The sequence below is a fragment of the Cryptomeria japonica genome, chromosome 5 (assembly GCF_030272615.1).
Source record: "Cryptomeria japonica chromosome 5, Sugi_1.0, whole genome shotgun sequence".
In the NCBI taxonomy this organism is placed as follows: Eukaryota; Viridiplantae; Streptophyta; class Pinopsida; order Cupressales; family Cupressaceae; genus Cryptomeria; species Cryptomeria japonica.
Window position 1 is genome coordinate 313,761,669 of NC_081409.1, and position 6,067 is coordinate 313,767,735.

A 6,067-nucleotide genomic window follows, 5' to 3' on the forward strand; every position below is an offset into this window, starting at 1 on the left:
AGTATATACAGTAGAAGTTAGGGGTATTACTCCTTCCTAGTGTGAACTAATGTACATTTAGATGTGCATTAGTCTAGTGCACAACTTGCATATTTTTATCTAGACTGATGCTTGGGTGCGTCCACATATGGGGAGTAGGAGTAAGTTTCTTAGGGGAGTTATGCCCACCTTTTTCATTGATGTCAAAGGGTGAGAGATCTTGAGAGTTTATGAGAGATTCAAATTATTGTTTCAGATTGTTGTGTTATTGTAGAGTTATGCAGAGTGTGTCATATGTTTGTTGTTGATGGATGTTGCCATCAATGACAAAGGGGGAGATAGTTATAGATATGATGGTGATGATTTTGAGTGATTGTCATTGATTCAAACATAATGGTTGTCATTGATGTCTCTGATGTTCTTAGCATTGGTGATCTGGAATATGTGCTTCCAGAATCTTTATTGCTATGGAAGATGTGTTGTTGGTGATCCAGATATTTTTGGTTATCGGATATGGTCTTGATCTATGGTATTCATGTGTATCTTGGTTCCATTCTTATTCTTGATGTTTTGGGCAATGATGTTTAGGTCTGGGTTAAGTCTAAAATTTGAGGATGTGTAGTGGCTTTTGGTGTACCATGTGATTCTTGTTTTGGGTCTAGAATTTGTAATGATTGTAACATGTTAATCTGAATGTTGATGTGTGTTGTGTTATGGTATACTTCTCATTCCTTCCCACCACTGAAATGTTTAGTGTTGACCTATTTTAGATCTCTATCTTGACCGACTTGGAAAATTATGCTTCTCAGAAGAAAGTATATATTGATGGTATGATGAAAGAATAAGTATCCGATCAACTACTGAGAGGGGAGGGGGGGCGTGAATCATTAGATAGAAAAATTGATACAAACTTCACCAATCTCAAAAATTCAATCTAATACCACTGTCAAAATAAAAACTCATAAGATAAACCAGTTGGTTGTTACCATAAATTAACAATAAACAACTTCTTCATTTCTCAATGCTTCTAATTATCACGACTTATCAAAATAGTTAAGTAGTTAAATAAATCAACCATGAAAACATAACCACAAAACCATTCACCACTTGACACAAATATTTTTGACGTGGAAACCCAAATAGGTAAAAACCATGGTGAGATGAGACTCACAAGATAACTATCTAAACTCTTTTGAAGTTCAGTCGGTTAGGAGCCTAGCCTGTTAAAGATTTACAAAAAGTCTTGTTAAGAACTGATCCTGTTAGGAATAACTCGATTAAGGGATTGACTACAAATGCCTTGTTAGAAGCAATACCCTATAGGGAGTAACCTTGGTAGAGGATTTGAAAATCCAATCTAATGGACCACTTTGTTAGAGGTGTTTTTCCATGTTGCTGGTTTGGCATGGCCGAAGCATATTTTTGTTTGTAGTTCCTTGTGTGTACATCAGATCATTCTGGGTATTTGCTGATTCCTCTCCTATGCCATGGGTGGTTCATCTTGTAAGTTTTTGTTGGTTTTCTTGGAGTAATGGATTTTATTATGCAAGTCAAAGTTTTCTGCTATAAACACCTTATGTTGGGAGTGCTTTGGGTTGCATGCCATGGGTTTAGGCATTGTTAGTTGATGTCTTTCATTTCTATCCTTATCGCCATCATTGTATCTCTCATTTTCATTTGTTTGGAGGTGATTTTGTCAAGTGTGGAAAGAGTAACAAGAATTTTTGTAAAGCTTTAATAGGCTAGGCTCCTAACAGGGCAAACTTTAGAAGATTTCAGATAGTTATCTTGTGAGTCTCATCTCACCGTGGTTTTTACCTATTTGGGTTTCCATGTCAAAAATATTTATGTCAAGTGGTGAATGGTTTTGTTAAAGGAGTGATCAAGGTTTTCTTGATTGTTGTGCAGAGATTGCTATGTAATCCAATGGTCATACTTGAACCAAATGTGTTTATAATCCCTATGGGAATTAGGTTTTTTTTATGTTAATGACCTGATTGATTTGTATTTAAGGTCAATGAATTTGTTTAGTTTTAAAGAGTTGGCAAAGAGATAGACACAATTCAGTTGAGTGTGTGGTTGCCGAACCAGATGATGTATCTGCAGTTTGAGTAAAGGCAAAGATGAGCATGAAATGGATCTGATCAAGCAAGTGTAGTACTATTCAGACAAATCAGCAAACTCCAATTGTTTTCTAACAATTACAATAGAATTGAAATCCCCTAACTGGGTAAGCTCTAACAAGCTTGGTACTATTCAAATCCTATAACAAAGTGCTCCATTAGATTGGATTTTCAAATCCTCTACCAAGGTTACTCCTTATAGGTTACTCTACAATAGGAGTTTGCTGATCTATCTGAATAACACTACACTTGCTTGATCAGATCCATTTCATGCTCATCTCTACCTTTAATCAAACTGCAGATACATCATTCAGTTTGGCAACCACACATGCAATTGAACTATGTCTATCTCTTTTCCAACTCTTTAAAACTAAACAAATTCATTGACCTTAAATACAAATCAATCAGGTTGGTAACACAACAAAAACCTAATTCCCATAGGGATTACAAACACATTTGGTTCAAGTATGACCATTGGATTACATAGCAATCTCTGCACAACAATCAAGAAAACCTTGATCGCTTCTTTAACATCACTTTATTGAACTTAGTAACCTCATCATGTGCTTTGCATTAGATGCAATACATTTTCTCATTCCCTAGACAAAAATCATTACAACAACTCGCCAAAATCTCTTTGAATTGTCTTCATACAATAATCATGCATGTCATCATCATTACTGCTCATCATCAGATCATAAACCAATATAACCAATTCACCAAACTTAATCGGTTAGGGTTTATCAAAAACAATAGGTAGGGTTTACCAGTTACATCAATAGATAAGGTTTACATCGGTAACCGGTTCACTCCACAAATTCTTCCTACCGGTTATAGTAACAATATTACAACAATATCAACAATATCATTACTGGTTTATTGACATCAATGGCAACATAACATATCATTAATGCAATCTTCATGCAAATGCCAATAATCACCCCCTTTGGCATTGATGGCAATACAAATATCAATACCATTGATTATTGTGTGATTGTGAATAGGAATCCTGGTTTACATTACCAAGTATTCAAATGCTCTCTGTGTCTTTAGCTTGTCGCTGGTTCTGCTTCCCATAATCACATAATTCTTCTCCCCCTTTGACAATAATGCCAAATTGAAAGTAAAACATGTAATGTCAAATTTCATTGTGCATCATCAACAATCTACAACTTGATGCTCCCCCTGTGGAATACATCCACTTCTACACCAATCCTTCTATAAATTTTGCAAGTAGCTCTGGGACTGATGTAATCTACATCATACTTAACTGACTTCATGGAGAGGGACAACCCCTAACTGACTTCTAATATACTCAAAAGTAGTCTTAGGAAGAGGTGTAGTAAAAATATCTGCAAGCTGCTCCTTGGTAGAAACATGCTCTAAGATCACATCTTTATTTTGAACTTTTTCCCTCAAGAAATGATACTTCAATTCAATATGCTTGGTTTGTGCATGCAAAACATGGTTCTTGGAAATATTTATGGCACTTGTATTATCACATAAAATCTTTATAGGTTCTGAAATATTCATCTTAAAACCTTTCAAAATGTGCCTCATCCATATAGCCTGTGTGCAATTCATGTAAGCTCCAACATACTTAGCTTCAGCAGTAGATTGTGAAGTACAACTCTACTTCTTACTACTCCATGAAACAAGTCTTCCTCTAAGAAAAAATGCTCCATCGGTTGTGCTTTTTCAGTCATCAACATATCTTGCCCAATTTGCATCTGTGTACACCTTCAAGTCAAAATTTCCTCCATATGGATACCATAACCCATAATCAATAGTACCTTTCAAATATCTAAAAATTCTATTGGATGCTATCAGATGTGTTTCCTTAGGATTCTTCTGGAATCTAGAAAATATTCCAACCACATGAGCTATGTCCGGTCTGCTTGGAATAACATAGTGTAATTTTCCAATCTTTGACATGTATTCCTTCTCATCAACGGATTTGGACTCATCTTCCTTAGACAACTTACAACTTGTAACCATAGGTGTTCCAACTGGTTTACAGTCACTCATTCCAAATATCTTCAAGACCTCTTTCACATACTTAGATTGTGTGATGAAAATTCCATTCTTCATTTCTTGTATTTGCAAGCCTATAATTTTTTTTATTTCCCCCACTAAAGACATTTCAAACACATTTTTCATTTCATCTGCAAAACTGTTGCTCATGTCATCATTACCTCCAAATATGATATCATCAACAAATACTTCATTGACTAGTATTTTATCTCCTTCAAATTTGAGATATATGTATACTTATTTTTCAAGTATCCCATTAAAAAATGCTGATTTAACATCCATATGGTATACCTTGAATTTCTTGTGTGCTGCGAATGTAAGTAAAAATTTGCAAACTAACCTAGCTTTGTTGCGAACTACAACACCATCTTCATTCAACTTGTTCCTAAAAACCCACATAGTACCTATCACATTTTTATTTACTGGTCGAGGTACCTAGGTCCATGTGTTGTTCTTCTCAATTTGATCAAGTTCCTCCTCCATAGCTTTAACCCAGTGATCATCACCAAATGCTTCCTTAGCAGTTCTTGGCTCAATAGTGGAGATCATGCAAGAATTCTCTTTGATTCTTCTTTTGGTTAGTAATCGAGCATCCTTAACCCCAACAATCTGTTCAGGATTGTGATTCAGTCTCACATATCTTGGAATAACATGATCATTATCTTCAAGTTCAACTTCTTCATTATCATCATCTTCTTCTGAATTTACCTATTCTGGTTGAACTGGTACATCAGTATTTGCTTTGCCGGTTTCAAATTTCACACTTTATGGTTCCAAAAACAAAATGAAAGGATCTTCATCCTTTTTCTCTGAACTGGTTTCCTCTGAGACTTTAGGATTTTTATCCACTCGAACATTAGCACTCTCAACAATTCTTTGTGTCTGGTTGTTAAAACACTTGTAGGCCTTACTCTTGGTGGAACAGCTAAGAAATATACCTTCATCACTTTTACCCTCAAATTTGGTAATATAATCACCTCTATTAATAAAACATTTGCTTCCAAATATTCTGAAATAACTAACATCAGGTGATCTACCATACTAATATTCATAAGGAGTCTTGTCCTTACCTCTCTTTACCAAAATCTAGTTCATAGTGTAGATAGATATGCTGACAGATTCTCTCTAGAAAGGTTTCGCTACACTTCCTTGTATCAACATCATCCTAGCAGCTTCAACAACTGATTGGTTGTTTCTCTCTGCAATACCATTCTACTATGGTTTCCTTGGTGCAAAATGTTGTCATTTGATACCATTTTTGATACCATTTTCTTCACAATACCTAGTGAATTCTTCAGAAGTAAATTCACCACCTTGATTTGTCCTCAGACACTTTATCTTCTTACCACTCTCTTTCTCAGCTAAGGCCCTGAATGCCTTGAACTTACCAAAAGCTTTCATCTTATCCTTCAAGAATGTGACCCACATCATCCTTGAGAAATCATCAGTGAAGATCATAAAATATATGTCACCTTGAATACTTTTTTTTCTTATTGGTCGACAAAGATCTGTATGAACCAAACCTAACAAATGTTTTGCTGAAAAATATTTTTCTCTTGAAATTTGAGGATGTCATATTTCCCAACTGACATTCTTTGCACAAAACATTAACCGGTTTGTCTAACTGAGGCAAACCTCTCACTGTCTTTGACTTACTCACTTTAACAATGTTATCAAAGTTTATGTGACAAAATATCCTATGCCAAAGCCAACTATCATCTATCTTTGCAATTAAACAGTTGCGGACTTTATGATTAAGGTGAAACAAGTTACCTTTAGTTTTCTTTCTAGTTGCAATCAGTTCACCTTTGTTGTCATAGATTTTGCACATACCATTTTTAAACTCCAATGGGTATCCTCTACCATTGAGTTGTGCCACACTCAAAAGATTATGCTTTAAATCTTCAACCCAGTAGACATCATCTGCACTA